Here is a 24,706-nt window from a genome sequence, read left to right as displayed (position 1 = left end):
CTACATTCCGAGATCCATAACATTTTATTTTTCCCTGGATTGAGCGATGTGAGGACTTATATTTTACAGGTAGAGCTGTAGTTTATATTGGTACAGTTTTGGGGTAGATCCGACTTTTTGATCACTTTTTGTTCAATTTTTTTGTGGGAGATGAAGTGACCAAAAAACAGCAATTCTGGCGGTAAAATTTTATTTTTATGGTGTTCACCGTGTGGGTTAAATAATGTAATAACAGACCAATACCAATTATGTTTATTATTTTTTTTTTTGCATTGCTTTCAGGGGAAAGTAAGAAAAGTTTTTTTTTTTGTACATAAAGAAAACTTTATTAAACTGTTTTTTCCTTTTTTTTATTAGTCCCCGTAGGGGACTCGAATCAGCGATCGTTGGATGGCTTGCACGATATACCGCAATACTAATGTATTGCAGTATATCGTGATTTTCACAGGCTTCTATTAGGGCCTGTCTCAGGCAGGGTGTAATAGGAGCATAAAGATGGTAGAGCTGGTGGACTTCATTTAGGCCCACAGGTTGTCATGACAACCATCGGCACCCTGCGATAGTGTCGCGAGGGGGAATGTTGGGCTGTCAGACGGGGCTGCCCCCTCTTTCTAACAACTTAGATGTCACCGCTGCTATTGACGACAACATCTTAGGGTTTAAATGAGTGGGATCCTGCTCTTTACAGTGTATCATACAGTCGACACCTGCATTGTATGGAGCGGGCTCAGTCTACATACTTTTTCTTGGCTATGACAAAAATATATGTCAAATGTCAGGAAGGGGTTAAATATATATTTATTAACACCTTCCCGACATCCGCCGTATATATACGGCGCACACCGGGTGGGGGAGTATGGAGCGGGCTCACGGGCTGAGACCGCTCCATAGAGCGAGTGTGTCGGCTGTGTTTTACAGCCGACACTTCTGGGTAACGAGCGGGATCCCGTTCGAGAGCGATCCCGCTTGTTTAACCCGTTAAATGCCGCTTTCAATAGCGATCGCGGCATTTAAATTACTAAAAACAGAGGGACGACCCCCTGTAACGCCCCAATGCCCCCCCCGCAGTCGAGATGGGGGGAGCCGTTGGTTGGCACGGCTACCTGGGGGCCTGACGAAGTCCCCCAGGTCCACCATCTTTGTACTCCTATGAAGCCCTGCCCCTGCGATATACTGCAATACCTTACACATACCTTAGTATTGCAGTATATCGTGCAAGCGATCTAACGATTGCTGGTTAAAGTCCCCTAGGGGGACAAGTAAAAAAAGTAAAAAACAGTCAAAGTTTTTTTAACAAATTAAATAAAATTAAAAAATTAAAAGCTCAAAAAAAAAAACTTTTCCCGTTTTCCCACGAGCACAATGTAAAAAAAATTAAAAGCTAACATAACTGTTATTGACGCGTCCGTAAAAGTCTGAACTATTACAATATATCATTATTTAGTCCGCACGGTGAACGCCGTAAAAAATAAAACATTTAAAACATCAGAATTGCTGTTTTTTGGTCCCTTCTTCTCCCACAAAAAATGAAATAAAAAGTGATCAAAAAGTCTCACGGACCGCAAAATGGTACCAATATAAACTGCAGCTCGCCCCACAAAAAATAAGCCCTCACACGGCTAAATCGACAGAAAAATAAAAACGTTATGGCTCTCAGAATGTGGCGACAAAACTCAAATTTTATTTTTAACAATCAGTTTTTTTCTTGTAAAAGTAGTAAAACATAAAGAAAACTATATAAATTTAGTATCACTGTAATCGTATTGACCCGCAGAATAAAGTTCTGCGGTGTACGCCGTAAAAACAAAACCACCCAAAATGTTGAGGAATCGCTGTTTTTTTCCTATTCCACCCCACATATATTTTTTTTTCTCATTTCCCACTGCATTATATGGCACAAAAAAATTATGCTGTTAGAATAAAACTACAACTCGTCCCGCAAAAAACAAGCCTTCATACGGCAATATTGATGGAAAAATAAAAGAGTTATGGCTTTTGGAATGTGGGGAGGAAAAAACAAAAGTGAAAATCCAAAAAATGGCTGCGGAGGGAAGGGGTTAATGTTACTCGTTGCTAAATGTTAGCGATAAATAAAATCACTACTTTGAAACAAGCAATCATACCCTTGTCCATTTACCTGTCTTCTGTGGCATCTGTGTTTACTTTTAATAATCCAAGTAAAATTGATCAAGTCACCTTTTTCTGTACTATTACACAAGTATAAGGTCCTGTTCACAGCTGCGTCAGAGGCTCCTTTAGGATGCATGCGGCCCTATTTTGTCCGACAACATGATAGAAACCATGACGGAAACCCAATGGAACACATTAAAGGAGTTATCCGGGGACCAAAAATTGCATTGCATTAATATTTTTATATAAAAAGAAGTCACTTACTACGTACTAAATCGTGCAGTTCAAACCCGGTGAATTGTTCCCGCAAGTCCTGTAGCTTTTCTAATATCGATGACGCGCCGACATGGCCCCCTGTGACTGAGGGCTTGCTTCCTGTGCTGTGTGTGTCGGCATGTTATCAATGGCATAACAGCACAGGAAGCAAGCCCTCAGTCACAGGGGGCCGTGTCGGCGCGTCATCAATATTAGAAAAGCTACAGGACTTGCGGGAACAATTCACCGGGTTTGAACTGCACGATTTAGTACCGAATTTTAAATTAAAGTACATTAGTGAGTGACTTCTTTTTACATAAAAATATTAATGCAATGCAATTTTTGTAATTTTCGGTCCCCGGATAACCCCTTTAAAGTAAATGATCCTGGGCTTCATTGGTTTTTAGTAATGTGACGGATCCGGTGTTTCAGTTTTTCACGTTATTCTGTTCTTCGGACAGAACAATAACAGAAATCGTAGCACATGTGAACAGAGTTTAATAGCAGCACATTGCTCATTATTGTTTTCAAACAACACCCTCATTGGAACATCCTGTACATTTTACCTGTAGCTCACACTGAGGCTAAATTCATACGTCCCTGTCAATTTGTATTTTTTGCTGCGATTTTGCGAAAATCCCAGCAAAAAACGCAAATTGAATGTGACATGTAAACCCAGCCTAAGGACTCATGCAGACACAAAGGAGCCGTATGCATGGTGCCTGTATGATGGCCGTGTGTATAGAGCAATAATTGGATAGAGCATGCAATGTTCAGAATCTGGCAAAGCAAAACTCTTCATGCCTCCATATAGGATTTAAGACATATGGAGGTACATATAGGCCTAATGCTCCTAGCGCAGCCGACTACGCTATAGTTTCAGCTAAAAAAATGGAAACAAGCGGAAACCATTTGCAACTGTAGCATTACCATTGAAATCAGCAGTAATGCAAACGAAAGCTATTGTTTTCTTTGCCTTTTCGTTCATGGGTTCCTCCGACTGAAAGGTAGAACAGAACCCATGAACGGAAGGGTGACGCTGATGTGAACACAGCCTAAGTAATCTCTGTACGTGTCACAGAACATGCACACAACACTCTCTTATATAAGTCAATGAGTTACATAGTCAGTACGGTTGAAAAAAGACACATGTCCATCAAGTTCAACCAAGGGATGGGAAAAAAGGAGGGGATGAAACAAAATTTCTACATATTGACATAGGAGCTTCTATTTTTTCGTTCTAGGAGATTATCTAAGCCTTTTTTAAAACCATCTACTGACCCTGCTGTGACCAGCTCCTGCGGTAGGCTATTCCATAGATTCACAGTTCTCACAGTAAAGAAGGCTTGTCGCCTCTGCAGGTTGAACCTTTTTTTCTCCAGGCGGAGGGAGCGCCCCCTTGTTTTTTATAGGGTTTTACATGGAACAGGATTTCGCCATATTTTTTGTATGTGGCATTCATATATTTATATAAGTTAATCATGTCCCCTCTTAGTTGTCTCTTTTTAAGGCTAAATAGGTTTAATTCTTTTAATCTTTCCTCATAACTTAGATTCTCCATGCCCCTTATTAGCTTCGTTGCTCTTCTTTGTATTTTTTGCAACTCTAGGGCATCCTTTCTATGAACTGGAGCCCAGAACTGAACTGCATATTCTAGATGAGGCCTTGCAAGTGCTTTGTAAAGTGGTAATATTACATCCCTGTCCCGCGAGTCCATGCCTCTTTTAATGCACGACAATATCTTGCTGGCCTTAGAAGCAGCTGATTGATATTGCATGCTGTTATTTAGTTCATGATCTACAAGTAAACAATCCCAGTGTAGCTCCCTCTAAGACATATGATGCATGCAGATTGTTGGTACCAAGATGGATAACTTTACATTTATCTACATTAAACCTCATTTGCCAAGTGGACGCCCAAACACTTAGTGTATCCAAATCGTCTTTTAATTTATGGACATCTTCCATAGACTGAACAATACTTTATAGCTTGGTGTCATCTGAAAAAATAGAAATAGTGCTATTAATCCCATCCTCTATATCATTAATAAATAAGTTGAATAATAGTGGTCCTAGCACTGAATCCTGGGGTACACCACTTATAACCGGGGACCATTCAGAGTAGGAATCATTGACCACAACTCTCTGGATACCTCTCCTTGAGACAATTTTCAATCCAATTACAAACTATACTTTCTAAACCTTTAGTCCTTAATTTACCCATTAGACGTCTATGAGGGACAGGGACAGATGCCTGTGCAAAGTCCAAAAACACTACATCCACAGCGTCCCCTCTGTCTAGGTTTCTGCTTACCTCTTCATAAAAACAAGCAGGTTGGTTTGACAACTTCTGTCCTTAGTTAAACCGTGCTGGCTGTCACTTATAATACTATTTTTTGTCACATAATCCTGTATATAGTCCCTCAATAGCCCCTCAAACATTCCTCCCACAATGAATGGTAACGTTACTGCTCTATAATTACCCTTTATAAAAATAGGCACCACATTTGCCCTTCACCAGTCACTAGAGAATCTCTGATTATTATGAAGAGGGGGACAGAAGTAACTGAACTAATTTCTTTAAGAACTCTAGGGTGTAACCCATCTGGTCCCGGGGCCTTGTGTACATTTATTTTGTTTAGCTTAGCTTGGACCATATCTATATTCAGCCAATTAACTATATTAATTCATTGTATTAACAGCACTGGCACCGGCTACATCAGCTGCTCCTTCTTCTGTTGTATATACAGAGCTAAAGAACCCATTTAGTAACTCTGCCTTCTCTTGATCCCCTGTGATCAACTCCCCATTACCACTATCTAGGGGTCCTACATGTTCAGACCTTGGCTTTTTTGCATTTATATTCTTGAAGAATTTTTTGAGGATTTGTTTTATTATCCTTGGCCACCTGCCTGTCATTTTGTATTTTTGCTGATTTGATTACTTTTTTGCAGATTTTATTAAGCTCTTTGTAATTTACAAAGGCTAAAGCTGTACCCTCGGATTTCTATTTTTCAAATGTCCTTTTTTTTGTCATATATTGCCCTTTTTACAGAAGTTGTAAGCCATGTGGGGTTTAATTTTAGTCGTTTATACTTGTTACCGATAGGAATAAATTTTGCAGTATAATTATACAAAGTGGATTTTAAGATCTCCCATTTATCATTTGTTCCATTATTTGACATTAGTTCTTCCCAGTCTATATCCTGAATTGCAGGCCTCATCCTGGGGAAATTGGCCTTCTTAAGATGAAGTGTTTTTGCCCTCCCAGCCTGTGTTTGTTTTTTACAGTATAGGTAAAATGTAAATATATTGTGATCACTGTTACCGAGGTTTTCACGAACATTGACATTCCCAACAAGCTCTGCATTATTAGAAATTACCAGATCCAACAGAGCTTCACCTCTAGTCGGGTCTTCCACAAACTGGCCCATAAAATTTTCCTGCAACGGGATGAGGAAATTTCTCCCTTTTGTAGTTGAAGCCGAACCATGACACCAATTAAAAACACGGTAATTAAAATCCCCCATTATCACTACAGTACCCCCCTGTGCTGCCCGCTCCATCTGTTTATACATCTGACCTTCCATCTCCTCAGTTATATTGGAGGGGGTGTCTATAGATTACACCAAAAGTAATTTTTTCAGTGTTTACCTCCCTTTGTAATTCCACCCACAACGTTTCAACCTCCTCAATCTTTACCCACTATTGACTCTTTCACACTCACCTTCATATCACTTCTCACATACAGACATACACCACCGCCTTTCCTATTTGTCCTGTCTTTCCGAAACAGTGTAAAACCCTGTAGATTTGCTACCCAATCATGTGAAGAGTCCAGCCATGTTTCAGCAACACCAACTATATCTATATTTTCTCCCAGTACTAAGGCCTCCAGCTCCCCCATTTTGCTTGCTAGACTTCTGGCATTTGTGAACATACACTTTAACTTGCATTTCAAATTGCCACGTTTGGTATCAGAAATGTGATAATTTGACATTATTTGGGCATTTTTATTTTGATCTTCGCTGCTGTTTTGTAACAAAAGGATCTCCTTATCCTGTTGTCTAGTCCTCTCCCCACAGTCTGTTTCTCCCTCACCAATATAGTCTGAGTCTGACCTCTCTCTAACCTAACAACCCCTTTATTTTCTACATTGACCCCCCCCCCTCCTCAGCCCTAGTTTAAATACTCTGCCACAACAGCTAGAATTCTCTCCCCCAGCACAGCGGACCCCCATCCATTTAGGCGCAAATCATCGGCAGAATACAGTTTGTACCCACAATGAAAAGTCAGCCCAGTGCTCTAGGAACCCAAAACCTTCTCCTCTACACCAAGACTTAAGCCATGCAATTTACAGTTGATTTCTGTCTTAATTTTCTTATGTTCAGGTGGTTGTTGTAAAGCAAATTTCTTGAACTGCTGTTGCAGCAACTCTTGCAAGATACCTACCTCCATGGTCATATATATAAAAAAAATTATAATAAAAAAAATTATAATAATTAAAAAAAAACACACACAACGTAACCAGCATGTATTGCACTCAGACAGATTCACTTGAATGGAGCTGAGCTGCAATACCAGACACAACACATGGACAAGTGTGGCGCTGTTACTGGAAGAAATCAGCCATTTTCTTCTAATCCTGTATAACCTCTATAAACAGTACCAGGTATGGCTGCTATATATAAAAAAAATAGTATGCATCACTTACTGAAGGTCCGGTCTATCTCTCAGGGAAGTTTGCTTCACAGACAGAACATGAAAGTCAAAGGACATCAGATATACCCACTAGCATATGTCATTGATCACAGACCAATCAGTAATTTTCCAATCCAAGATATGTTCTCTAATTTGGGTATCCCTGTAAGTATTTATATTTACCAAATGAACAGATGACATATACAAATAACTACATGGAAAATTAGATTTGAATGTTTTACTGAAAACTTGGTAAAGAACTAATTTCTTATCTAAACTGAAATGCTGCATAAACGCTGCGTATTGTGATTATAGGAAGATGCATCTGTTACTTCACTATGCAAAGCACATTTAAGTCATACATCAGTCGAATTTCTCATACAACCAAAGCTTGCTGTGGGTGTCAATATCACCAACATTGAGTAGCAGATAAAATATACATAATATATTCATTTGTCTTGTTTCAGGGCTGGATAATGTAACAGGTGGTTTCTGTAATTTCCCTATGGACAATGCATATTTTTCCAGTAGCACATTTAGTATAAAGATGACATATCCAATGTGTAGCCCTATTGATCTGTTATATCTGTATGCATAAGGGTTTGTGACTGGCATACTTGTCCTGAACAATTAAAAGCTAGAAATTTCTGATTCTGTATGTGCAGCCCTTTAAAGGAACTGCTTGCTTTAAATAGCATTCGACAACACGATAGTTTGAGGAATTTAAAGAGGTTCCAATAGCAAGACCTCTGAAAGTGTCCATTAGTAGTAGATCCTTTTAAGTCTTGTAAGTTGCAATGTGGGGACTCTCAGGATTGGACTTGTTTTCCAGCAAATCCCACAGACACTCGATCAGATTGAGATCTTGGTATTTTGGAGGCCAAGTCAACAACCTAAACTCTTTAACATGGTCCTCAAACCATAACGAAACAGTTATTGCAGTTTGGCTGGGCGCTTTATCCTGCTGAAATAGGCCACTGCCATTAGGCAATACTGTTGCCATGAACGGGTGTACTTGGTCTCCAACAATGTTTAGGTAGGTGTAACGTGTCAAAGTAACATCCACATGAATGTCAGGAGCCAAGGTTTCCCAGCAAAACATTGCCCAGAACATCACACTGCCTTTACCGGCTTGCCTTCTTCCCGTAGTGCATCCTGGTGGCATTTTTTTTTTTTAAAGGTACATTTTATTAAGACCTGTGAAAAACAAAGGCACACAAAATACATAATACTGTACAATGGTGATGCATGAAAAGTGTTACAGAGGGACCAATTACAGAGGTCTGTAAGTAAACAAGTATCAGGAGATATACAGTCGTGATGTGACATATAGAACACAACTAATGTAAAAAAAAACAATGAAAACACAGCTTTTCAATGTAGCAGATGAAAGGAATAAATAGTTGAGTGCAGTACGTAGCAAAAATCCCGGTGGAGGACCAAGCAGAGCAGAAGACACAGAGAAGACACTAGTAGGATCCCTCAATGGGATACGGTGTGCATGTTCCACAGAGAACATAGGGGAGAAGGCATTATGCCCAAAAGCTGTTTTGAGCCAACTCTCCAGGAAAGCAGTGTGATCAGGCCTCACCACATCCTCCGGTAGACCAACAAAGTGGACAGAGTGTGTGCAGTTGGGCAACTCACCCCCGTTGCAACACCCGCTGAGGAGGGCAAAATGGCCGCCTGGGTCAGTGACAGTGTAGAAAGGCCTCAACCCTGGAATAGCGGGAGTTGATACAAATAGTGAAATCCCGTGCAGAGCTAAGGGCAGGGTGGAGGTCAAGAAGTCCTTCAGTTGCTAGCGTGGAGTCCACCCCTTATCTGAGAGCGCAGTGCAGCCACTTTGTCACACCGACCCTAAATTGAGCCTGGTGACCTGGCTGGAATTCTAGGCCGCAACTTCACAAACCCATCGATCCGGGCAAGGATTGTGTCTAAGTGTTCTTGCTGAAGATACGTGGAGGGAAGATTGTAGTGGATTTCTCCCTTAGCCAGCGGAGCTCAGCTAACAGATCTCCCTCCCGGTCCACGTCGTGACCACGCCCCTCATCCTGGTGCTATTTCTTTCACAGATAGGCATTGAACACGTACTCAGCTGTCCACATGATGTAAAACAAAACGTGATTCATCAGAGCAGGCCACGTTTTTCCATGGTCCAGTTCTGATGCGCATTGTAGACGCTTTCGTTAATAGTAAGGGTCAACATGGGCAATGGGCACGCTGATCGTTCTGCGACTACACAGCCCCAAACGAGGCATGCTGCAAGACACTGCGTTTTGACACCTCTCTATCATTGTCAGTATTAACTTTTTCAAAAATTTGTGCTACAGTAGATCTTCTGTGGGATCGGACCAATTGGGCATGCCTTTGCTCCCCACACTCTCTAATGCCAGTTCAGTAGTTGTCCTTTCTTGGACCACTTGTGATAGTTATTAACCACTGCATACCGGGAACACCCCACAAGACCTGCCGTTTTGGAAATGCCCTAACCCAGTCATCTAGCCATCACAATTTGGCCCTTGTAAAAGTTGCTAAGATTCTTATTCTTGCCCAATTTTCCTGCTTCCAACACATCAATTTGCCTACTATATATCAACACTTGACAGGTGTCATTGTCATGAAATAATCATTGTTATTCACTTTAGTGGTTTTATTGTTATGGCTGAATAGTGTGTGTATATATACTGTATATACACTATTTCCTTTATCGTAAAAAAGCACAGGGGTCCCTGTACAATATCGTGCCCAGTGACCTCCACCAACGTTGATCCGGCTCTGGATAAACGGTCTGAATAAAACGTTATAGCAGACTTCCATATTAAGGGTTCTCCAGTGACAGATTCTCTTTATAAATGTAATAAAAATAAAGTACCTGTACATCCTATTCTTAAGACACTAATAATATAGACATATGGCTGAGGTCTAATAGGTCCACTTTGTCTTCGAACTATGTAATTCTTAAGTGTCGGTGGTATATATTGGTGTATTATATATTTAATAAAGTAATAAGAATTATTTATTCACACTGAGGCACCCCAGAAATATAAAATGTACCAGTAAAAATAAAATACTACAGAACGAAATATCAGTATATGTAGCCATAAATATTTGCATGCTTCCAAGAGGACATGCATTTCTTATGATAAATCACAGACTTGCTTTTAATTTTTTAATGCTTAGCATTTCCCCTCCCCTTCAGAATAGTAATTCTATAAAACTATACATACAGTAGCTGTAAATATAAATATATAGAGATATTGTGAGGGATTTAGCAGCAGTGGAGCGAGGCAAGCGAGTTCACAGCAGTAAGAGACAGTGACACCGCAAATATAGTCCAAACAGGGCTTGCCTGTGTTTTACTTTTATAGTCCAAGATGAGAAAAAATAAGCCTTTTACATTTCTGGCAAAAACAAAAGAAACGAGCTCGACTGAGCAATAACTACACAAATGTAGTCCCTGACTATATCAGGTACCTTCCTACCAGTCACTGGAAATTCGATAACACAGATTTTTACTCACAGACAGCAAGTGATGTCCCAGACTCGGGAGTCAGATCCATAAGTGAGTCAATCAACCTTCTGTCTGCACCTTCTTATGCACAGGCTACGGGGGCAGCTAATTCACCAGCAGTCTAGCCCTAATGACAGAGATCCACCCTACTCTTCCCCAGTCGGACACCAGGTCCTTTTCCAACTTGCCAGCTTTGTGAAGTCTGAGCTTTCCATTTTAAACATTCCCTGGAGATTAAGACGCGTACAACAGGACTCTAGGGGAAATATACCTTCCCTCAATGACTTTACATGTCACTGTGTCACACTATATAAACTATACATAGATATTGATCTTGAAGAGAAGCACATAAAGTAAGCCCTGTGAATGCTCAATAACTACTATGATGAAAGCCAGCACTGTTAAAACCTTTTAGTCAATGATTAGAGGGTTTTTTTTATACAGTAATTATATTTAACATAAAAGATAGTAATTCTTTAACAACAAGTAAAACCTACATAATATTATTGCAGTGCTCAACTTCTACCACCAGTGTGCCATATTTGTGGTTTGAACTGTAGCCTCACTTTGAATCTTTTAGGAGAGCAATGAGGTAATAAATAAGCAGGTAATTTCATCATTAACTTGCAAATCAGTAGGCACAGGCTGATTTATGACAGTAGTCAGTAGTCTGTATCACAATGGCAGACTATAGGCTGCCATAAAAAGTAGATCTGCTGATGGGTCTGCATGGCAACCATGAGACTGTAAAAATCCCCAATATGGGAACATTTTCATCATAGAAATGAGAGCACTCTGTTTACAGCAGTATTAATCAATATAGCTATAGACTTGTAAGCTTCATTTTACATATAGGATCATTTAAAATGGGCAAGTATTTATACTAACTCTGCTTAGTGTTTATTACAATTACTAAGGAGACTTGATCTATGTGGAGTGATTAAAATCAGATCACACTAAGCCAGATAAAGGTTGGTAGAGGGCCATCATAAAAATTTTGATGGGGGGCCCTCTGTCCATAAACAGCGTTAGGCCAGCATCACACACACAGTTTCAGTGCAGTTTTTGGCTCAGTCTGATGCGTCTCCTTTATTTTGTGTTTACTTCTGTGTTTGACTAAGAAAACTGAGCCAAAAACTTCACCAAAAATTCTATCAAAACTGTATATGTGATCCTGGCTTTATATAACTAAGTAAAGCTGGCCATATACACATCCAACCAATGTCCACAGGATTTTCTGACAATCTAATGTGTATTGGGCCAGCTCAACTGTGCCTTGATATCTGCTATTCGGGTAAACAGCTACCATGTTGTAATTTGACATGCATGATTCTTTGTTCCTCCAGAGGTAATTAGAGCCAGAGGTGTTTGGCCGCTGCTTATCCCACACTCTCTATAGCAGTGGTTTGCAATTACATAAGTAGTGCAGTGTATTGTACTGCGGATCAGAAGATCGAATCTTCAAGTCCCCTAGTAAGTGTAAAAAAAAAAGTAAAAAAATAGTTTCAGATAAATAAATAAAAGTTTTACATAATAAAAATAATAATCACTGTTTCCCTGATCAAGTCCGTCATAATTAGAAAAATAAAAAAACTATACATAATAGGTATCGCTGCGTTTGTATCAGCCTGACCTATAAAAATATCATATTATTTATCCCGCACGGTGAACACCGTAAAAAAATAAAATAAAAAACAATGGCAGAATTTCCTTTTTTGGTCATGTTGTTTCCCAAAAAATTGAATAAAAAGTGATCGAAAAGTCGGAAGTACCCCAAAATCGTACCAATAAAAACTACAATTTGTCACACAAAAAAACAAGCGCTCACACAGCACCGTCGAAAAAAAAAAAAAAATTTTATTGTGTAAAAGTAGTAAAACTTATAAAAACTATATAAATTTGGTATTGCCATAATCGTATCGAACCGCAGAATAAAGTAAACATGTTGTTCATACTGCACAGAGAACGCCGGTGAAAAATTATAAAAAAAGTTAGAGAATTTCAGTTTTTTGGTCTCCTCACCTCCCAAAAAATACTAATCAAAAAAATCGCATGTACCCCAAAATGATACTAATAAAAGCTACAGCTCGTTCCATGAAAATCAAGCACTCACACAGCTCGTCAACGGAAAAATAAAAAGTTATGACTTTCGGAACGCAATATTGCAAAACAACGGCCCAGACTAATTTATACGTGCAGCAGTTCTTCACCTAAAACGCCACTTGATCATTTGCTAGCCCCTACTGGTAGAACTTGTAAATGCAGCGGAAACGAAGACATTTTGGGGTCTGTGCTACATATGGGGCTAGAGAAGAAGTCAAAGATTAGGCAATGCTGGAGTGCGGATATTTTGTACAATACCACAGACACCCTTTAGAAGTGCGACTCCTGCAACCAAAAATCTGATCTGTGCATAAAGGATTGGTTTAGTGTTACTATCCATGGATAATTAATTTTATTATTCATTTACCCCATTATTACATCATCCTATTATGACCTGATGTACTCCACACAGCTTACATATACCCTGATGTACTCCGCCCAGCTTACATATACCCTGATGTACTCCGCACAGTTTACATATACCCTGATGTACTCCTCACAGCTTACATATACCCTGATGTACTCCTCACAGCTTACATATACCCTGATGTACTCCGCACAGTTTACATATACCCTGATGTACTCCTCACAGCTTACATATACCCTGATGTACTCCTCACAGCTTACATATACCCTGATGTACTCCTCACAGCTTACATATACCCTGATGTACTCCTCACAGCTTACATATACCCTGATGTACTCCTCACAGCTTACATATACCCTGATGTACTCCGCAAAGCTTACAATATACCCTGATGTACTCCGCTCAGCTAACATATGCCCTGATGTACTCCACGCAGCTTACATATACCCTGATGTACTCCGCCCAGCTTACATATACCCTGATGTACTCCGCCCAGCTTACATATACCCTGATGTACTCCGCACAGTTTACATATACCCTGATGTACTCCGCCCAGCTTACATATACCCTGATGTACTCCGCACAGTTTACATATACCCTGATGTACTCCTCACAGCTTACATATACCCTGATGTACTCCGCAAAGCTTACAATATACCCTGATGTACTCCGCTCAGCTAACATATGCCCTGATGTACTCCACGCAGCTTACATATACCCTGATGTACTCCGCCCAGCTTACATATACCCTGATGTACTCCGCCCAGCTTACATATACCCTGATGTACTCCGCACAGTTTACATATACCCTGATGTACTCCGCCCAGCTTACATATACCCTGATGTACTCCGCACAGTTTACATATACCCTGATGTACTCCTCACAGCTTACATATACCCTGATGTACTCCGCAAAGCTTACAATATACCCTGATGTACTCCGCTCAGCTAACATATGCCCTGATGTACTCCACGCAGCTTACATATACCCTGATGTACTCCGCCCAGCTTACATATACCCTGATGTACTCCACCCAGCTTACATATACCCTGATGTACTCCGCACAGTTTACATATACCCTGATGTACTCCTCACAGCTTACATATACCCTGTTGTACTCTGCAAAGCTTACAATATACCCTGATGTACTCCGCTCAGCTAACATATGCCCTGATGTACTCCACGCAGCTTACATATACCCTGATGTACTCCACACAGCTTATATATACCCTGATATACTCCGCACAGCTTACATATACCCTGATGTACTCCGCCCAGCTCACATATACCCTGACGTACTCCGCACAGCTTACATATACCCTGATGTACTCCGCCCAGCTTACATATACCCTGATGCACTCCGCCCAGCTTACATATACCCTCATGTACTCCGCACAGCTTACATATACCCTGATGTACTCCGCTCAGCTAACATATGCCCTGATGTACTCCACGCAGCTTACATATACCCTGATGTACTCCGCCCACCTTACATATACCCTGATGTACTCCGCCCAGCTTACATATACCCTGATGTACTCCGCACAGTTTACATATACCCTGATGTACTCCGCCCAGCTTACATATACCCTGATGTACTCCGCACAGTTTACATATACCCTGATGTACTCCTCACAGCTTACATATACCCTGATGTACTCCTCACAGCTTACATATACCCTGATGTACTCCGCAAAGCTTACAATATACCCTGATGTACTCCGCTCAGCTAACATATGCCCTGATGTACTCCACGCAGCTTACATATACCCTGATGTACTCCGCCCAGCTTACATATACCCTGATGTACTCCGCCCAGCTTACATATACCCTGATGTACTCCGCACAGTTTATATATACCCTGATGTACTCCTCACAGCTTACATATACCCTGATGTACTCCGCACAGTTTACATATACCCTGATGTACTCCTCACAGCTTACATATACCCTGATGTACTCCGCAAAGCTTACAATATACCCTGATGTACTCCGCTCGGCTAACATATGCCCTGATGTACTCCACGCAGCTTACATATACCTTGATGTACTCCGCCCAGCTTACATATACCCTGATGTACTCCGCCCAGCTTACATATACCCTGATGTACTCCGCACAGTTTACATATACCCTGATGTACTCCTCACAGCTTACATATACCCTGATGTACTCTGCAAAGCTTACAATATAGAAAAAAGAGAAAAGAAAAATGATCCAGAAATATAACTAGGCACTCTTGGGTTGAATAAAATTTAACATAGTATTTTATTTTTGAATCCAGATAATACCGGCAAAACTTAATTTATACATAAATACAAGAATAACAATTTAAAAAAAGAATTCTCCTGGCCAGGAAAGAAAACATACAATAGAACCTTCAAACATAGGTGATATTGCCTGATGGATATATAGCAAACTATACATGTGTAAACAATTTTGAAAAGATTTCAAAAAATGAAAAACCGCTGGGTTGTGTTCACACTTGCGGTTTTCAAACATATATATTATTTATATCACAAAATGGCCAGAGTTCCTATTTGGAGTAGCTGGTAATGGGATTTTTAAAGAAATTCTCTTTATATGCATATAATGTGACTTAACTCTCAAGATAGGAAAATAGCCTTATGGATTAAAGGAATGTGGTTAACAGCGTGCTTTTTTCCTCTCATCAATGGATCCTCAGTTCCAAATCAGATCTTGTGGTGATAGGAAGTCTTTTCACAGACCTTTGGGTCAATGTGTAGCTCAGTATAGATATTGAGCTTTGAAGCAAGACATCAACTTTTATAGGTTTTTTACCTTTGCCTTCGACATCCAACAAGTGCCGGGAAACCATACAGGGAAGCAGTCAGCTCCGGGGTGGAAAACAGCAAATCTCCACGGAAGGAAAGTTCAAAGCCTCCAAATCTCCACCATTATATTCCCTGACGTTATCCTCCCTTGATCCATGCGGGCAACCACCACTGCACTCAAAGAGATACGAGCCCGACAAAGCAGGATCGCACGCCAGTATATCAGGTGAGTAAAGGCACTCCGAGAGGAACGGACCCAACTAGACAGGATCGCACGCCGGCAACCAGGTAAGTAAAAATTCCAGAGTATGTCTCCTTCCACGTGTGATCTTCAACACTGGACAGGTATTCTCAGGGCAGGGTTTGGATGTCACTACCCGCCCCGTTAATTAGAACAACTGACGCGTTTCATCCCTGAACGGGATTTCTTCAGAGCAGTTTGACAGGTACTGCCAAACACACTATATTTATAGTGTCCCAAATTCATTCATTGGTTCAATAATAAAAAACATAATGTTTAAAAGATGTTATAGATAGTATATCTAGATCATTCATGAGATGCCGCAATGCTATATATCTCTCAATTTTAATAACAGACATAGACATTTTTATATTCAAACATGCAATTCGTATATCCATTAAATCACATCCATAAGTATATTCTGTATTTTCAAGGAGAGGGCAATCAGTGGTGTGTCACTACTTCGTCAAGATAAGACCAGTAATTGAATTTTACATAGGAGTACAATTGCTACCTGAATTCAATTATTAATATCAATTCTTCCGTAAATACGATTAACTACTACTAACCAGACCCTATAGTGGATTTGTGAAGGAATACATTTTTCTTCAATAAGGGATCCTCTATTATTCCATTTGGACAAAAGTCACCGAAATCTGTTCGATTTTTTAGTTTTTTAACTACCCATACATATATAATATGAAATTCATATAATACTTCAGGGGAAGCAGGGAGAGAGGACCATCACCTGTTAAGGTATTAGGACCCGGGTCCCCACCACCCCCAAATGAATTTGATTTTAATACAATTAACATTCGTTTGGTAATGTACTACTAAATTTCATAATAATATATATATATGTATAAGACTATGGCACATGATAGAAGCCGTCGTGAAATCCCAAAGGGGGCAGGAAGAGGTATCCAATGTCCATAGAACAATGGATCCCTAATTTCCACCACCCACGGAGACCCAAAACGCAAATCCCCTCGCTACAAAAGATTGCAAGAGATGAATATTATGTTCATTTATTTTATATTATTTATCCAATTGATTAATCATTTCATATTGGAAATAATATTGCTCATATTCATTCCACTAAAAGTAGATTACCATTGTATAGGAAACGGGATATCCAGACCAAAGGCACACATCAGGCTTCCAAGGAAAGAGTATCCAATCCAAAAATTTCACACTCAATTTTACTAAATCTTTCTCCAAAGATGAAATAATTAAGGTCCCATTTTTTTATATATTTTTTTATCCCACACTCTTCCATAAAGGATTGTTTTTATCTAATACTAAGTAACTCCAAAATACCGAGAGATGAGAGGGGAATACAATACCAGGAGACAAAACAGCCTCTTGGCTCCCATCTATTCAAAGGAACATATAAAATTTTATTTCATTATTTAGTCCCCTAGGATTCAAAGTTCCCAGTGTGTAAATCCAAATGGTTTCTTTTTGGAGGAGTGTTCGGTTAAGATCACCTCCCCTTCTGTCTTGAAATAATTGATAAATCCCCATGAATTTTAAGCCAGTTGGTGATTGGGCATGATATGTTTTGAAGTGTGCAGCTAAAGGATTTGTCATTTCACCCTTGGTAATGTCCCGAATATGTTCGCTAATACGAATATGTAATTCTCGTTTCGTTTTCCAAATGTATTGTTTCCCACATGGGCAGATAATGGAGTAAACGACCATGGTTGAGCGGCAATTAATAAAATTATAGACTTTGAATTCCCTTTTGTGTTCACTGTCAAGAAAGGTGTCTGATTTTAGCACGTACTTGCAACATCTACAAGAGCCACACATGAACATTCCTTTTGGGCGTTTCTGTAGCCATTTCTCATTGCCTGGGGTCCTTCTCTTGAACTCAGAACTCACCAACATATTCCTCAGCGTGGGGGCCTTTCTGGAAACCATACTTGGTACATTCCCCACTATTGAGTTGATTCTTTTGTCCAAAGTTAAATGTGGCCAATTTTTTATCATCAAATTCCGAAGTATGTTCCAATGGGACCCATACCTCGAAATAAATCTGACTCTATTGTCACTGTTATCTTTTTTACCTCTCTTGAGAATTTCCTCTCTATTCTGCCTGGATGCCCTATTGTATCCTTTCTTGATCATTTTTTTGGAGTATCCCCTATCTTCAAAGCGAGAGGATAGATCTTGTGCTTCGCTTTTGAAGTCCCTGAAATCAGTACAGTTACGGCGGATTCGAAGAAATTCGCTTATCGGGATCCCCTTCATTTGAGAGGGAAAGTGATGGCTACTTGCTGCCAAAAGGGTATTACCTGATGTTGGTTTCCGATATGTAGTCGTTTTTAATCTATTTCCCTCCCTATGAATATTGAGATCTAGAAAGCTAATGTGATCTTCACTATAAGTAAAGGTCAGAAGGATATTCAATTTATTGGAATTTAAATCTCCAATGAAACTTTCTAGCAAATCCAATGGTCCCTTCCAACATAAGAGAACATCATCCATATATCTAAGCCAAGCGGAGGCGCATTTTCTGAAGAGGGGATGTGGGTATACTATAAATTTTTCCCACCAGCCCAAATGTAAGCAGGCATATGATGGTGCACAAGAGGATCCCATGGCTGTTCCACGAATCTGACGATAGAATTTGCCATCAAAAGAAAAGCAGTTATAATTCAAAACGAATTCCAACATTATAATACAATATACCCTGATGTACTCCGCTCAGCTAACATATGCCCTGATGTACTCCACGCAGCTTACATATACCCTGATGTACTCCGCACAGCTTATATATACCCTGATATACTCCGCACAGTTTACATATACCCTGATGTACTCCGCACAGCTTATATATACCCTGATATACTCCGCACAGTTTACATATACCCTGATGTACTCCGCCCAGCTCACATATACCCTGATGTACTCCGCACAGCTTACATATACCCTGATGTACTCCGCCCAGCTTACATATACCCTGATGCACTCCGCCCAGCTTACATATACCCTGATGCACTCCGCCCAGATTACATATTCCCCCACATTATAGGCTGAAATACCAGTAAAACCCCAAACAAAACTACTACCAAGCTAAATCTGCACTCCAAAATCCAAATGGCGGTCCTTCTGAGCCTAACAGTGTGCCCAAACAGCAGTTTATGACCACATATGGGGTATTATTGTGAATTTATTCTGCTTTTTCATTGCTTTTCTATTGTGGGTTTTCCTCATTGAATTCAATGGGGATGCAAAACCCACAACAGAAAGCCAATTTATTTTTATGAAAAATAATTTTCTTTTTCAGATACAGCTTCTATGTATCTTGGATACACAGAAGCTGTATCCTGCATTGAAACCTAAATCCGTCTTGACAGCAGGACTGACGGCTTCGGTGACTGCTGGTCCTGTGTGTCTCTAAAAACACAGGATCCACCTGTTATCGATCACATCTAAGTCATGAACTTAGATGTGATCGATAACAGTTTGATCCTGCATTCAGGTTTTAGCGCACGATACAGCTTCTTTGTATCTAGGATACATAGAAGCTGTATCTGAAAAAGTAAAAATAATTTTGAATAAAAATAAATTACAAAGTTGCACAAAACACTAAGATACACTGTTTTAGTAAAAAAAATAGAAATGTTTACATAGCCTTTAACCTCTCCCTGCCATGGTAAATGTAAAATGTGAGCATCATTACACCAGGTTTACTGTAAGTTACATACTAACGTTAATGAGTAAGTATTTTTATCCATACTTTCTTTTGGTTACTCTGAAGTAGTAGAATTTCTACAAGATTGGTAAACACATTAAGACACAAATGTATGATAAACTAACATTTCAGAATTAATGACACAATTTTTTTTTAGCTCACTAATTCCCTAATTATTTGTGAGATATTCATTATCTATACTATATGATAATTTCCCAGGGGGGTTCAATAAGCTTCATTGTATTTGTCACAATCTGATGATGTCAACAGTGAGAAACACAGCTGTAGAGCAAAAGTTATTCCTCTGTTGACTGAGGCCTCAATGCCATTTGCTTATTAACTTTTTTTTAATAACATGATAAACAGAAGCCATATAAAATGAACTGTACGTCTAAAACAAAATCACTTACGGTAATTAAGCAATTATGTTATAAGAAAGCAAACAATTATTATCCAATTTATTCCTCGAAGAGTGAGCTCAACCAACAATTGACCTAAGAGAAATGGGATTTTATTCTTTTCATCGTTTAAAAGGCATTGCTGCTCATTTTGCTATTAATTATTACTGTTTCACAAAGCAGGTGACTTCCCTGTTATTAGAATGTGCAAAAGCCAAGACCTTTTTCCTAACAAAACCCTTTAATATTGAATTTAAATAGTTGATACACTGCCGAAGCTAAGTCAGAAGGGTAACAATAAATATTAATCTCCTTTGACATGGCCTGTTGTGCATTGCTAATGGAATAAGAGACATCCAGTAATATACCATAGACTATAATACTATCAGATTATTCTGTTGTATTGCATCTTAATAGGTAATTATAGACCATAAAGAAACAAGGCTTACTTACTGTACCTGCTCTTAGTGTTGACTTTCTACTATTCATAATGCTGTCTGCTCATCGCTGATTATATATATAAAATATCCTATGCCATTTTCAAGTTTATTCTTGTGTATTCTGCATAGTTTTACGTAAACTAATCATAATCTGTATAAAGAAAAATTCTGAAACTTTCTATGGGGGCAATTTAATAAGACTGGCATTTTATACGCAGTCTTAATAGACAGAAAAATTGGAGTAAAGCTCAACACATTTATTAAGAGGTTAAAGCCTCTTAATATATGTGTTGCATCTTTCGGCTGTGCCGTGCGCACAATTGTGGTGCAACTACCACCACTATGCGCCTTCCACCCCCCACGTAGCCCGTAAAATGAAAAAAAACACATACCCCATATTTTCTCCCCTCCAGGTCCCTTCATCCTTCGAGTGTGGCTCATACAAGGTCCTGGTGTTGAGCAGCGCCATAACCTTATATGCGATGCAGCGCTTCAACGTCATCAGTGCTGTGTCGCATACAACGTCCTGACGATGCCCAACGCTAGAGTGATGAGGGGACCTGGAGGGAAAAAGAGAAGTGGTGAGATGAGCATAATTTTTTTTCACTTTTTTATTAATATTTTAGTATTTTATTTAACTGTCCATTGGGGGTGGATGTTAGTCTGATCGGTAGGTCAAGGAATGAGGCCCAGCGCAGGCTTCTACCTTGCTACACCCCATAGAATGAAATCTACGCCAGCTAGGAGGTGGAGTAGATTTCCATTATAATTTACGCCAGTTTTCTGGATTAAATTATAATACATTTTTCAGGATGTGGTGGCCATGCCTCCTTTACCCGAACACATGCCCCTTTCAATAATTATGGCGGAGATGGTGCAAAAAGCCAATTTTCTACTCCTGCTGATATGCACGGTCTCACCTCCTTCTTATATACCCTTTGCAGAGTGATAGAGCAGTGGCTGCATGTGTCACCCATACAGCAGTTGCGGCTGATAATGATGATGATGACAGGCATGGAACCGATCGGCCACCGCTCCACACAGTGCACACACCACACTCTGGAGAAACCTCTCAGGCCATAGCTGTCCCACAGATCTCCACCAGGGTTGAAATCAACACTATCTTCCCCTACTCGGAATCCACTCGTCCATTCCTCCACTCTCTCCTTGGATCGCTCCGCCAGCACGAACTGGAGTGGGAGGCAGCGATCAGGCACATGAAGCTGTGTCGCACGTCACCAAGACCGAGGAAGCTATACAGATTCCTGGACCACGTGTCGGTACCGTGCAGAATTTAGCACAACTTAATTAGTAAGTGCTTTCTTATATTGTTAGGAAATCAATGCTCAGTATTTTTCTGCCTCCGGATAACCCCTTTAAAGTATATTGTAAAGTTACATAACTTTTCATTATATAGTGATTAGGCTTAATTTACACAAAACCAGAAAACCTCTTTATTTGTCATAAGGAGCGCACATGCTGTTCCAGCCAATTTTATTAATCAAATAAACATACAGTGATAAGGGGAGCCCGACCAATCGCGACACCAGACTCTATGAGCCGGGAACACGCCTGCTCCCGGCTCGCCTACGCAAGAACCGACCGGCCCGTCTGCCCACCTGGGCAGCCATCAGCTGTCCAGCCTAACCTTCGTAGCTACCCGGGCCGTAATCTTACCTGGGAACCTGCCGTACGGCTCGTGTCCCCCCAATGGCAAAGGTCATCCGGCCGTACGGCTCGTGGCTTGCTCGCTGTGGCCAAGCAAATCAATCCGCCCTTCTCGAAGAGCAGTGTCGCGATCCGCCTTACAAAGTATTGTAACAATAAAAACCATTCAACGGGGAGGGAGGGTGGGTATCTTTGCTTCCTTCCAGCAACTGACTAGCATCTTACCCGGCTGCCCCTTATCTACCCCTCTCTCCCCGCCCACTTTACCTAGCCAACTAATCATTTGGCGGGCCTTTCCTACCGAAACACCCCTTTTCACTACAGGTGGGCTTTCTACCAAGCCCACCTTAGACTTGTCGGCGCAGCGCCATGCGGCTGCCACCATTTTAAGTCCCCCTAAGAACAGCTAAGGGAGACACATGGCGACCCTTATGCCTCCTTGTTCGGATTTGTTCCGAGCTCGTCGTCCTTAAGGACCGCACATGCTATTTCCCCTTGCTCTTTCGCCAATCCCCAGTAGTAACCACACGACACACCTTCCCTCAAATAAACATACAGCGACCAATCGCGACACCAGAGTCTATGAGCCGGGACACGCCTGTCCCCGGCCCGCCTACTCAAGAACCGAATGGGCCCGTCTACCATTGGTCAGCCCCCCGGGCAGCTACGAAGGTCATATAAAGACAAAATTTGGTTTTTGAAACCATACCTAATAGAAATTACCAAGCAATGTAATATATATATCACACGGTGCCATTTCTGAAAGAAGCAATATGTATAACAAAAGAAAAGAAAAAATGTATCAGAAACATAACAAGGCACTCTTTGGTTATTAGAAAATTATAAAAAATACTTTATTGAAAATAATTTTGGAAATATAAATATATGAATAAAGGGAAAAAGGGAAAATGGACACATATATTAAAAAATCTCCTGGCCAGGAAACAAAATTACGTTCAAATGGAAACTACCTCCTATACACTGGTTTAATCACTTACAAGATAGATAACATTTGTGTATATATATATATATATATATATATACACCCCTAAAAGTAAGGTTAGTAGCAAAAATAAGAGAAACCGCTGGGTTGTGTTCACACTTGCGGTTTCCACACATATATATATTCTTATCCTCAAGCTGGCGAAAGTTCCTATTCAAAGGGGTTGATAAGAAGATTATGAGGAAGATTTTCCTTTACAATATAGTTCCTGTCGTAAGAACATAGCCACGGTGTATGGAAAAGATGGATTTGCGGCGTGTTTATTTTGCTCTTCCCTTGTAGGTATTGGATCCTGTTTCTATAGGGATCAGGGGTAAATGACAGTCTGTTCATAGACCAATAAGGTCAATATAAATCCTTCCCGATCCCTAAAGTTATTTCAAAAAGGCTATTTCCCAGTTGTTTTTGTACGGCAATTCCAACTTCTATTGCATATATAGATTTTTTACCTCTAGTCATCCAGAGAGCATCGGGAGGCCACGTGGAGGAACAGCAGGCCCAGAAAAGGGCCCAGAAAATTCTCACAAGGTAAATTCCGGCTCATATAGCAATGTACTCTTTTATGCCTTTAAATTTGCTATCATTTCAAGCATTTCAAGCAACTCTTACTTCTCAGATGTACAAGGTCGCTCCACGGCACACACAAAGAGGCACAGGATCCAAGAGACGAGAGCACACGCCGTCAGGAAGGTAAGTTTCCAAGTCGTACAATAATTTTTTCCATGTGGTGTCTCCAGCACAGCCAGGGATTTGCAAGGCAAGGTTTGACGTCACTACCTGCCGAGCTTGATTTGATCAGCTGACGCGTTTCATCCCTGATCGGGATTTCCTCAGAGCCGTTTAGCAAGTACAGTACGTTGTATTTATAGTGTCCAGCTTTATGTGGATATGTCCATTCATTTATTGGTTCTATAATTAGGGTACAATATTCGATACAAAAGATCCAGGCTATTGCCAACATATGTATATATTTCTTCCAGAGTATATTGGTAATTAGTTCTATTCCAACACAGGAAAATATGTGAGAGAAGACAATACATATATATTTTTATTGTTAATCTACATACACAAGGTATTATATTCAATTCCTGTATAAATAATAAGTAATCAGTGGTGTGTCTCCATAGGACAAAAAATTGAAGATTTAAACCAGAGAAAATAAAATAATTCCTCCGTCGATATTTATTAATTAGATTGCTGCATAATTAGAATTTTTGAGACAAAAGTGTATACGGGGGGAATTCATGAGGCATTCCAGGGGAGGCAGGGAATAGGTCCTATGCCTGAAAAGGCAATGGGACCCGGGTCCCCACCAACCATGGGAGGCGTCATGCATATAAATTCCCCCTACAATACGGCTTTTAATATCAAGATATAAGATGACATAAAT

General features: G+C 40.1%; 1 long non-coding RNA gene across 1 annotated transcript in view; it reads left to right on the top strand.

The window, feature by feature from the left end:
- Window positions 1-24,005, top strand: part of LOC142651215 (uncharacterized) — a 68,188-nt gene extending 44,183 nt beyond the window's left edge. Inside the window, exons 2-4 of the long non-coding RNA XR_012847590.1 lie at window positions 21,590-21,956; window positions 23,772-23,844; window positions 23,933-24,005. This is a non-coding gene — a long non-coding RNA (uncharacterized LOC142651215). The remainder of the gene's footprint in view (window positions 1-21,589; window positions 21,957-23,771; window positions 23,845-23,932) is intronic.
- The last annotated feature ends 701 nt before the right edge of the window (window positions 24,006-24,706 follow it).

Source organism: Rhinoderma darwinii, chromosome 1, assembly GCF_050947455.1.
Source record: "Rhinoderma darwinii isolate aRhiDar2 chromosome 1, aRhiDar2.hap1, whole genome shotgun sequence".
NCBI classification, from domain to species: domain Eukaryota; kingdom Metazoa; phylum Chordata; class Amphibia; order Anura; family Rhinodermatidae; genus Rhinoderma; species Rhinoderma darwinii.
This window is presented reverse-complemented; position numbering and strand designations above follow the sequence as displayed.